A 12,535-nucleotide genomic window follows, 5' to 3' on the forward strand; every position below is an offset into this window, starting at 1 on the left:
GGAAAGAGCATCTTTGTGTCTTTGCTTCAGATGACGTGTTACAAGCTGCTCAGCTTGACTCCGCTCATACAGGGATGCTCTTCATAACCCCAAAAGCTGAGGCAGAAGAGCACACAAACAAATTTAAGCAAATAAGTGCTTCCTCAGAGTCCTGATAAGGGCACAAGGTACAACAAAAATAAAACAGTTTAAGAAAAAAGCAGGAAATATATCTGCTCATATACAGATGATTTTTACAGCCCTAGAAGTTTAACAATTGGGTTACACAGCCATCAGTCAAATACACCCACTGGATCACCTGGAAATAGTTAAAAAGTAAACTGTGCATTTCCAACACCTTGGAAATGACACACAAACAACATTAAGAAAATAAGTGTTTTCTCAGAGACCTAACATGGGAGCAAGGAGAAATACAAAATAATCAAGACAACTTTAGAAAAACAGGAAAGGGATGAACATCTATTCTGGATGTTGCATTTAGATTATATGTATATTACTGCAATGCATTATTGTTCCTCTTTTTTGTAACATATATGCATATAAATGTGTTTTACTTTTCATCTTTCTGTTTTTTTTCTTGTTCATCTACATGTGTACTAATTTTATTTTCTCTGTTTTTTCTTGTCCATCTACAGGTTCATTTGCTGTAGAGGGGCGGAGAAACAGCACTGGGCACCTTGGTGTGTGGCAGCTTATGGGTTTGGTGCTTGGTCACCAAAAATTGCAAGGTATCCCTCTCAGCAGGGGGGATGGAGGTCACCCTGCTGTAGGGTGATCTGAAGGGCCCAGGGTTTGGGATAGCTCCTCTACTGAGATTGTTTCAAAGGGGTCCCCAGTAGTCACTCAACATCAAGTGCAGAGGCCTTTGGTGTCTTGAGATGTACTGGCAGTTGGGCACCTGCATGGAAACCATGGAGCACCTCATGGTATGACTGATGTAGTCAATCAGCCAACCTCCAGTCATCAGGCTACCACATGTCTGGGTGGGCTATCCCCTAGGCTGGGCTGTCATACCCCTTATACACTCCCCTTATCCTGACTAAATGTTTCCCTTCCTTAGGTGTCATGCCCAATACCAGCTGTCCATCATCTGTATGTCTGTGCCTCTCCATTGTTGCTCCACCTTATATGTCCATACTGCCTCTGTCTGTCTTTTTTGGTGCTTCATGTTTGTGTCCTCCTGCTACCTTCCCTACTCCTTTTGACCTTCCAGCACTAACTTATCATAACCTTCCACATCAACCCTTCCACTTCATATACATAAAATAGCACCTGTCCCACAAACAAATGCCTTTCTCCCCATACCTATTCTTCCTTATGGTTACTCTGGTGTGTTGTGCACTGCCTGTGATTCCCTTTTATAACTTCCCCTTTCCTGTCCAGTTATATGATAAAATAACTTGGCACTTTGCTATGCTGGCCATCTTTGCTCTGCTCACTGTGCTCAAGTTGAAGCAATGAGGTGCTTCACTGCATGCATGAACATGTGTAGCCTTCTAAACACTTCTTTACCTCTCTTTTAACACTGATCACTAGAAGTATAATAGTGCAGCCCCTTTAGTACATTTCCCTAGTGTGACTGTAATGCAGTGATACTAATTTACTATGCAGCTCTGTAGTACAATCATAGTTATTTCCTTTGCAGGCCTTTTCTCGGTATACTGGAAATCTTAATACATGGCTAAGTAGCTATAGACCACGTTTTACTATAGAATCCAGGACAATTAATGCTGTACCACAGTACAGTGAATGTCTCGGAATACCACTCTAAATGTTTACTATAATCCTATAGTACATTGTTTTTGTGCTTGGCAAGCTATTAACTGTATGATTGACTGGTGATGACAACAAACATATTGTTTTGTGCCATGAAATTAAGTAGATGTGAAGTAAATATCCATCAAATAGACTTAAGGCTGCAGAAGTTGTGTCAGATGTACATTCACCTCTCTATAAGCCTGATCTATGTGAATAAATCCATCATGTGCTTCCTTTGCTTGAGTAATTTACTATTTCCCATCACAAATAACTCTATCAGTGTCAGAATGCATAACCCTTCTTGGAAGGGCATAATACATTTTTGAGTCATCTCCACTGGCCAGGAGATCTTTCTGCCGGCTTGTGCAGAGACAGAAAACCTCCCTACATTTGCCTCCATAGGAGACAATTAGGCAGTGAGACCTTATTAGAAAGAAAACTGAACATTTGTCTAACAGCTTGTAAAAGATTTAGTATTTCATTCAGTACCCACGTGTTTCATTTGTTCATCTATATCTATTTATCTATCTATCTATCTATCTATCTATCTATCTATCTATCTATCTATCTATCTATATATCACATACTATTCTGATGTTTTAGCATTTGTTTTTTTTATATCTAACTGATCTTATTCTAGTGCAAACTGTATTATTTTCTATCTATATATTCCATGCCCTACAACTATTCCATGTCAGATAATATTTTCAAGGTATACACAATAAACCATAAGGCATAGTCATAGTCTCTGACATCTGAATCATTCCCACTAAATAATGGAGTAAGACAAGCCCATTGCAGCAAACCCAAAGTTAGTTTACTTTCTTTACTTTATATATATTTGTATATCTGCTCTGGACTATTGCTTAATAATCAATACTTTGTTTTGTATACCTCATGTAGATTGTTATATTTTCAGAGCTATTATTTGCTAACATTTTTTCAGACACCCCAGTAGGAAACAAATTATTTTATGTTTTGTGAATCAACTTCAAATTTAATGTATATTTTGAGGGGGAATCTCGGAATACTAGCAAGTAGCAGGTGACAGAAAGATGTGCATAAGTACAGTGATTATTATTTTACTGTTGTTATTATTTGTTTATTTTCTATTTTTACATATCTAAAATGCATTAACTATTTCCTGTACTCTTGTAGTACATTGTTGTTCTACTTGGCAAGTCATATTTAAATGGTAATGAAAGAAAGCATATTGTTTGTGCTGTGAAATACTTAAGATACAGCATAACAACCCTGGCAAATTGATTGACTGCTGGTAGACTTGTACCAGTTGTCTCCCCACTTACACTATGTACGTCTCAACAAGCCTTATCAGAGTAGACAAATCCACCTTGTCATTCCTTGGCTTGAGTACTTGATCCCTCCCTTACTGAGTGTCTGTGTGAGCCTCAGACTGGTTAGCCCTTCCAGGAAGGCTATGATGTATTTTGCTACTATCCTAACTTACTAAGTTCTTGCCTCCCTGGAGATGTTTTTCTAAGTATGATCATGGAGAGCGGTCATCTCTTCTGATTGTCTCCATTGAGAAACAGTCAGACAAGGAGTCTTATATGCTAAAAAAGATAGACCTTCATTTAATAGCTTCTAATATATATTTTTTTTACAACGAGTGCCTATTTCTTTCATTTTTCATAACAATATGCATATGTCAGTATCTCTGTAGGTATAACCCTAGTAGCTGACAAGTCCTAAGTGGGACAAGGTTTCAACTTATTGATTTTTACTCGCCAGAGTTCAACTTAATGAATGGTGTTTACTGCAGAACATCACTGCAGGCACGGTCCCTGTTTGAATGCTGGCTTTGATGTTATGTGTGGTGTTCTTTTTACATTTTTTCTGTGATTGTGCAACTCTGAAATTACTGTATTTAAATACTTGTAGTTTAGGGGTGTATCTCTTTTTATAATGTCTTGATCAAGTTGAACCTTTGGTCATTCTTTTCATCTATTTGAAATTCGACTACTTGAGACTCGGTGAGACATAAAGCCTTCCCCAGTTTTGTACAGTTGATCAGTACATATTTGGTTGATGAGGAACACCCCAAGTCTCATTTCCCTGAGGAACACCCCAAGTCTCATTTCCCTGATGCACTTGTTCCTTAGCATATTTGCTGTTAAATGCTTAGATTACAAGATCACGGTTAATTCACCAACTGTGTTCACCTTTACAGAGTGTCTCACCTTTCCTCATAACTGATCAGCGATGGAGTCCGTATATTTATGTAATGGATATGTGAGGTACAAAGTCTCCTACGTGAAGGAGGAGGATGGTGGACTTTCCCCCTTTCAGAAAATATGACTTGTGTTTTCTGCACTTTGGTAGTTCAAGAGGTGTATTCAGTTATTTAGAAATGATTACTTTGTATGCAGCATTTTTTGATAATTTATATTAGAATATACACATATAGACACACACACACACACACACACACACACACACACACACACACACACACACACACACACACACACACACAACATTAGTACTTTTGTCCACCAGATCATACAGTACAGAACTTCCTCTGGACAATAAACTACAACCAAATAAAGCATTTATATTTACATGCAGCAACCATAAAACTTAAAACCATATGACATAATTTATCCAATCTTCACATTCTTAGAAAATAGTAGACCCTCTTAAACAGACCATTACATTCACAGTAAAAAAAACTCACTTGAAAAGTTTCAGTGTGCAAATCCACACCCAGAAAAATAACAACGCAGTCCCAGAGTAACACTTACACTCTATCCAGTTCATTTTGCTCACAGGGAAAGCCTGCATGGTTATGACAAAGCTTTGTTTGTTATAATTTTGTGGTGACTCGAAGTCTGTGCCTGTCCATTGATATTTTACACTGCAGTGACAATATGTGCCTCTACAATGACACTTGTCAGACTTTTGGTGTAGAGAAGGAACAAAACTCACTACAGACTTAAAAAATATTTGTCACTGATTGTATAACCGGTGCCAAGTCTTTTTCAGTATTGGTTGAAAATCAAATATTATGACAAATTAAAGCAGATTAGATATGTTCTAAAATGTGCACATTTAACATGCCCAGGGGCAGAGACAGATTTTTGAGACTACCTTTAGGGATTTGATCAGGAACACAGGTATTTCCAAGTGCAGTGGTTAATGTGTTTGAGATACTGGGATGTGTTGTGACTACTATCATTTGAGTTACTACAAAGCAACAGCATAAGAGTAGAAACTGCTGGGCAAGGCTAACTTTATAAGTTTTGTGACTAAATAAGACCAAGTGTCAGAATGGAGTTACATCTTTAAAGTATATTGGTCATCTACGTACTGCTGATGTGTTACAGTCAGATCCTTAAAAACAGCATGCCATAGCAAAAATACAAATTCCTGTAGATAATCTCTCATTACTGTGATTACCTTTGGTATTTCACTTCCTGTCCAAATTTATACCATAGTTGTCAGAAATAATTGTACCTCTAAGAAAGCTGCTTGAGCAGGATACAGTATGGCAATGGTCAGAGAATCATGGTAGAAGCTTTAAAATACTAAAGTGGCTACCAACTACTGCAACAATACTTCTTGCCATCTAAGGTACAATTAGAAGCAAACCTATAAAGGTTAAGGTCAGTGTGACTGCAGAAGCGCAGGCCTGTCACCTGTGTATCAAGAGATTTTACAGATGAGTGTACCAGATACACACAGATAGACAAAGGAATGCTTGCTACAGTTATTGATTATCAGTAATGTCATGGTTGTTGATGCAAAATATATTAAATGTGAGTCAAATCACTAGCCATTAAAAAGTATTTTCAAGAAATCTTTGGATAACATACCAGCAAGATTACAAAAAATGTTGTTAATTTTTCAGGTATAATGTGGATATGCAACAGAAACCAGGAATGCCAACACGCATTGCTGATGAACTGAACGTAGTTTATCTAAGTGAAAGCAAAGAAGTTGTTCTGGAACAGGATTTAGAAGTTCTGTGAGTTGTGACACACATACCAGTTACAGCTGATAAACTGAGGTAACAAAGTAGCTGTAAGAGATGATACAGAAATGCAGCTGTTACATAGAGCTATAATGTCAGGATGGGCTGTCAGTGTGAAGGAAATACATCCACTTGTAAGCCATATTTACAGTGAAACTAGCCTGCATAAAAAGAACTTTTGTTTAAAGGTGATAAAATCATCATCCTGTCTCAGCTAAGAAATCAAGATGCTGCTAAAAGTATACAAGTCATACCTGAAAATGATGAAATGTAAAGAGAAAGCCAGAGATATCACGTGTAGTCACAACATGTCAGTGCAACTAGAACAAATGGTACAAGACAGTAATCTTTGCTGCATGTATAGGAATAAAAAAAAAAAACACAGAGGAATTCATTTGACATGAAATTCCAGCATTGTCATAGTTAAAGCTGGAAGTAGACTTATTCCAATACAATAACCTTAGTTTTCTACTTAGTGTTGATTATTACTCTAAATACCCGAAAGACATTCAGCTTGAAGATATAATTCTAAATAATTATATTAATAATTATATTAATAATTCTATTTAATTATAAAATAATTATAATAATGCCAGTGATTAATGTGTTCAAATCAATATTTTCAAGGAATGGTAAACCAGAACGAGTCATGTTGGACAATGGTCCATAGTTTAGATATCAAAAGTTCAAGAATTTTTCTAAAGCCTGAGAATTTAGCATGTTATCATTAGACATGCCCCCTCAAATTTCCACCCTAAATTTGCATTCACAAGTCTACAGACAATAAGTAAAGAGCCCCTGGTATTTATTTTCACTCAGCCCCACAGTTTAGATATGGTCTTAGACTTAAATATTGTCATTAAGCCAAGCTGAGCATGTAGTTCAAATTCTGAAGGAAATTTACAGAAATGTGAAGCATAAAACCAGATGGAATGATACTTAGCCTAACCGAAGTATAAGAATAGGGTCTATATTACAACAACAAAAAATTAAAATATCGAGCGCTCACATGAGCGAAAAATCAGAAAATCGAAATCGCTACCCCGCTAAATATATATTCCTACTCTGAGATCGCACTACAGTGAAGAAAGGGGCAAATATTCCAATCTTCACTGTACTGCAATCCAAAAAACGAAATATCGAATTCCTGATTTTTCGCTCATGTGAGCGCTCGATATTTTAATTTTTCATCGTTCTAAAGTAGACCCTAAGAATATACCATTACAATCTACAGTGTGTTCTCTGTCTCAGTTACTGACGGGGGAAGGAGACAAATTGGTACCTTCGGCAGTTCCTAAGGTGGTGACCCACAAACAAAGTTGAAGACCAGACAAAAAAAAAAGTATGGCAGTCTGTAAAAAAATATGTTTGTTCATTACCACAGTTCCTAATACAGACACACAATCAAAGCAAATCATTTAAGAGATTTCAACTTCACATCAAAGTTGCTTAAATGGTTTCAAGCACTGCACTCACATCTAGTCACCCAACCACCACTGACATGCAGGGACCAATCAGCACCAGTTCTATAGTACCAGCTGTTTCCTCCTATCAGCTTGCATGCAGAGCAGCTGACCTCTTTAACCTGTCTTTGCTATGGCTCTGAGGAGAAAGTTAAAAACAAAGCCTTCTGCAGTGGTTAAACTATCAGTATTGGAAAGCATGATGCCAGTGTAGACCCACTGCAGCAAAGACAGCTGAATGAGAAACATTTCTGTGGCAGAGGTTTGAAGAATGTGCCATTATTAAAGAAATAAAGGATCAGAGAGACACACTGAATCACAGTTTTGGACTGATACAAGCAGTGGTGATTGTTCATTTTCCAAATCCAAGACACTGTGTGTGTTACAGGGAGATGACATGCGACTCAATGGATGAAACCACAGGTATTTGTTAAAACTACTGAATTAAGGAGATGTCAGATACTGTACTGAAGTCTTTATTGAATAAGTCTTCAACTATACTGGTATCTCAAATATTGCATCAAATACGGAAACCACCAGTGAACCATCCATTGAACCACTGCAGTCTACCTCCCATGATATCGCTATTAAGAATGCTGCTGGATGGAAACAGAGAGCTGCCAGTGTTATACCTGCTGCAGCAGACTGACCAGTATCAGAATTAAACATAAGTTGAAATAGATGAATTAAAATTCAGTGGGTTTCCTATAGCATGTAATAGTCCCATGTTCCCTAGCTGTAGTCATAAAGATAGAGTTAAAAGTGCACATTGTGTATAGTTGTGGAGTGTCACCTTCTTTCTAAAACAAGAGAAATGCTACATACTGGAACCAAATAGTCTGAGTTGTGAGTCATGTGGATGTCAAGGTTTCAGCACTTGTCAGAAAGACTTAATGAAGGAGTATCTATATGTGTGCGTCTTGTGTTTCCAAAGGCTCCCATGCCTTGGTCTGATGCATTATCCAACAGGGAACCATTTGATATTATGAAGACCCTAATTGTACATGCAAGTAATCATGGAAGTGGTCCTTTTTCAGCAAGGTACAATGAATATAGAAGTAGTTTATATTAATGTAAGGGATGCAGACCCCAGAAGGGGGGATTCAGCTGCTGCAAAATGCAGCTGCTTTAAAATTACCTAATTTTGTGATTGAAGGTACTTGAAATTTTGATCCACGAAGCTTCAGTATGGTACCTGTATAGAAACTCTCTTTCATTCCAGATCTAACAATATAGATATTTATGATTTGTATGTGTAAGGAGAGTGCATTAATCAGGGAGCTGTGCTTATGCTACTCATTTTGTTGTTGTTGTTGTTTTGGTTAGCAAATTTTACATTTAGGCCCAAATAGAATGTGCTTAACACATCTGGTTAGAGAATATAATTCCCTTTTTGCTGATCATAAATAAATAATAAATAGCCTTATTTAAAAGCCTGGGTAAATGAACACAACCCTAAAATAATAGCAATTATAGAATACTGACTTAACGAAAATTCTTGGATTGTACATATTTTTCCTCAAATAATGCTATTTTTAGTAACAACAGGCCTAGGAGTAGGCAGTGCAGTGATGTATGGTAAATTCAAAGGACAATTTCCTTACAACACTCACCAGTAGAAGTAACATCTACTCAGATTATAGGCCTTAACTGGACTGATAAGGTTTTGTTTTTTTGGCTACTTGTTTATATGCTTCCCCCTACAACACTATCCATACAAGAAATACTTTTATGGCAAATACTAGCTATAACTATAGAAGACAAACTAATCATTTCTGGTGATGTTAATTTTTTACTTAAACTCATCTCTTGGAGGTATGTTAAAAAGACAGTTCTAAGTAGATGGAATTTTGTACAACTTGTTAATGAAATCAAACCTCGATACCCAAAAGTCTTCATCCATTGGCATATTAATCAACATTCCAAACACACTACAGCATCTCCCTGTTTTATATGATGCCCTCAGAGACCATTACCCTATTCTTTACTAATGGTCTTTCAAAACCGTAAAGCTCCCATCTATGCAAATAATGTGCTTCTCATTTGTAACAGCTTCAAAACTTTTCTACAAAATGAATGCCTGTCTTCTTACTGTACAGACTTCTACAAGGTCCTCCGGTCACACTTACATTTTACGTACCTTCTACAGTTTTATTTATTTATTTGTTTATTTTTATTTTATAACAGTGGGCTGATACAATGACCCTTTTCAGCCATGACCTGGGAAAAGAGGCATGCAAAGAAAATATTATCCATTAAATCAACTTAGTAATACAGGAAACAGATACAAATTGGTACAATATAACAAATACATAAAGAGCAGGAATTGAATATATTGCATATAGAGCATAACTGAATGGAAATGCATGGTACTTATTTTTAAGACATATTGATTCTTTTAACTGTCAATGTATAATAGAGAAATATTCAATAATGCATTTTATACTTATTAAGGAATTATGTACATATTTAACACTAGTGAGATGCAGAAGTAGTAAGATTCTTGAGTGGGGTATCCCCAGGGAATAGAGATATCGAATATCATGCTATGCTTCTTCTTCTTTTGGCTTTTCCTGGTTAGGGGTCACCACAGCGAATCATCTGTCTGCTCATGATTGGCAGTGGAGTTTTACGGTGTTGAGTTGCCAGCCCGGTGCCCAACCTTCCACAGAAGGCACACACACGCACACACTCACACCTAGGGCCAATTTAGAGTATCCAATCCACCTACTGCATGTCTTTGGGATGTGGGAGGAAACCGGAGCACATGGAGGAAACCCACGCACCCACATGGAGGACATGCAGACTCCATACAGAAGGCACCCCAGCCGAGAATCGAACCTCTTGCTGTGAGGTGGCAATGCTAACTGCTGCACCATCGTGGCCACCCAAATATCATGCTATACTAAATTCCATATATTTCTAGTAACTTTTGACACATTTATATAAACTGTTGATATATTTACAATTGGGTGGTTGAGTGGTAGTCTGACTTTTGTATAGAAAGTCCCCATGGAGCATATTCTAAGGTGAATCTTATAACTGTAAAAGATAATAATAAGTCTTTTAAACTAATATGCATCAAAAAAATTAGCAAGATCTATATACCTAAAAATCTGTTGGGTGTACAAAAATAGATTCAATTATGCTGGAAACAACTGTAGACCTAAACATCCAGGGTAACTTGAGCAGAATAGATAGAGGAAAGTGGTTACAATACCAAAAGAGGTTTGTATCAAGATAGATACTTAGGTACAGAGATCTTGGGGAAGGTCAGAACTAGTATTTACTTGCCTCTATTCAAGACAAACTATTGGTTTCTTCTAAAATAACAGTCAAAGGTGATTATTTACCTTGGATTTCTGCAAACTTAAGGTCAGACTTTAGAAAAAGAAACAAGGCTTGGAAAGAATGGAAAAGAGACTTGCACAATACAGAGAAGCTAAAAGTCTATCAAAACCTAAACACTTCATCAAAATATTGACTAATGCAGCTAAAGAAACTTAAGAAATTCGCAAACTGCCTAGTTTGGTAACCCCCAAAAAAGTTCTGAAGTTCTACAAAATCTCTCTGTTCTAAAAAAATATTTACACAGACAAAGACTACACCCAACCTGTCACCCAAATCGAAATGATGAACTATCCAATTACTTCCAAGAATGGAGAGGTACATCTTAAGGTATTATAATACAAATTAAATCCACATTTCCACTACTTATATTCAAAAATTCTTAACAAAGCTACAGCTTTTCCATCAAAACCTTTAAGTCACAGTTTGAGCATATCTCTTACCACAAGAATAAAAACATTCAGCTTTAAGTGTGTTTTAATAATATCCATAGCCATGGCCCTTCAGCTCAGCTGTGTCAGTGACTACAGAGTAATTGATAATCTAGGCCCATTAGCAAAAGCCTTTGAAAAACCTATTTACTCAAGGGTTCTACAATGAAATGCTGACTTCCTGAAAGTCAGTGCTTCAAAAGAAAAAAAATGCATAAAATCCAAAGGGTGAAAAACTCTTTTCAGTCTTTTTGCAGGGCAACAAGCCACCTGTACCCACCAAACTTATATATACCAACTCACGGTTGCACCAACTTGAAAAAGGAAGACATCTCCCTGAAGAAGTCAATCATTGCTGACACACAATTAGAAATTACACTTGCAATGATTTCCTATTTGAAAGATGTTCTGTGTTATGCCATTCATCTTTTATTCTGCAGACTATGATCACTTGAGAAATTTAACCCCAAGCATATGTAGGGAAGCCCTACCTGAGTACATACTAAAACATGTATCTGAATAACAAAATGGCTTCTGACCAAAATATAGCACCCAGACAGAAAATTTCACTCTAACCTTAAACTTTATCCCAGTATGAAAAAAGATGTATTAACTGGAGCTATTCTTCTGTTTTTTAAGATAGTCAATCATAATATTATAGCAATAACCCACGCCTGGGTGTGGGTAATGCTGGATTTACCCACGGTTGGCGTGATTTGGTCACGAGGGCGAAGCCCGAGTGACCAAACAAAGCCAACCATGGGTAAATCCAACATTACCCACACCCAGAAGTGGGATATTGCTATTATACAATGACATTATTTAAGAAAAAAAAAATAATTTTCTTAAATAATGGCATTGTATAATGCCTGCTTGCTGCCCTTCCGCAGTTGTCTGGTATTCTGCGGCAGTTCGGATGTACTGCGCATGCGTATGCCTATGCAGTACATCAGAGCTGTGGGCAAAAGCAACGGAGAAAGCAAGATCTCTGTTGCTTTTTACAAACTGTTTTGCTATGTTAAATGGGTTTAACATAGCGAGACAGCTTTAAAAAAAGCAACGGAGCCGTTGCTTTTTTTAAAGCTGTTTTGCTATGTTAAACCCATTTAACATAGCGAAACAGTTTGTAAAAAGAAACTGTTTCACTATGTTAAATGGGTTTAACATAGTGAGACAGCTTTAAAAAAAGCAATGGAGCCGTTGCTTTTTTTAAAGCTGTCTCGCTATGTTAAACCCATTTAACATAGCGAAACAGTTTGTAAAAAGCAACGGAGAAAGCAAGATCTCTGTTGCTTTTTACAAACTGTCTCGCTATGTTAAACGAGTTTAACATAGCGAGACAGCATTAAAAAAAGCAACGGAGAATCTCAGTTGCTTTTTTTAATGCTGTCTCGCTATGTTAAAGTTGAACATAGTGAGACAGTGTGAAGCAACGGAGATCTTGCATTCTCCGTTGCTGTAAAAAAAAAAAAAGAGTTATAGTAATGGAAAAAGTCCGGGCGACCGGACCTTTTTCCATTACTATAACTCTGATTTACAAC

The 12,535-nt window shown here is 37.0% G+C and overlaps 1 pseudogene; it reads left to right on the forward strand.

The window, feature by feature from the left end:
* Nucleotides 1–12,535, forward strand: part of LOC122807559 — a 176,832-nt pseudogene that overhangs the window by 46,373 nt on the left and 117,924 nt on the right.

The sequence above is a fragment of the Protopterus annectens genome, chromosome 7.part1 (genome assembly GCF_019279795.1).
Source record: "Protopterus annectens isolate FY-2018-M chromosome 7.part1, PAN1.0, whole genome shotgun sequence".
Classification (NCBI taxonomy): Eukaryota; Metazoa; Chordata; order Ceratodontiformes; family Protopteridae; genus Protopterus; species Protopterus annectens.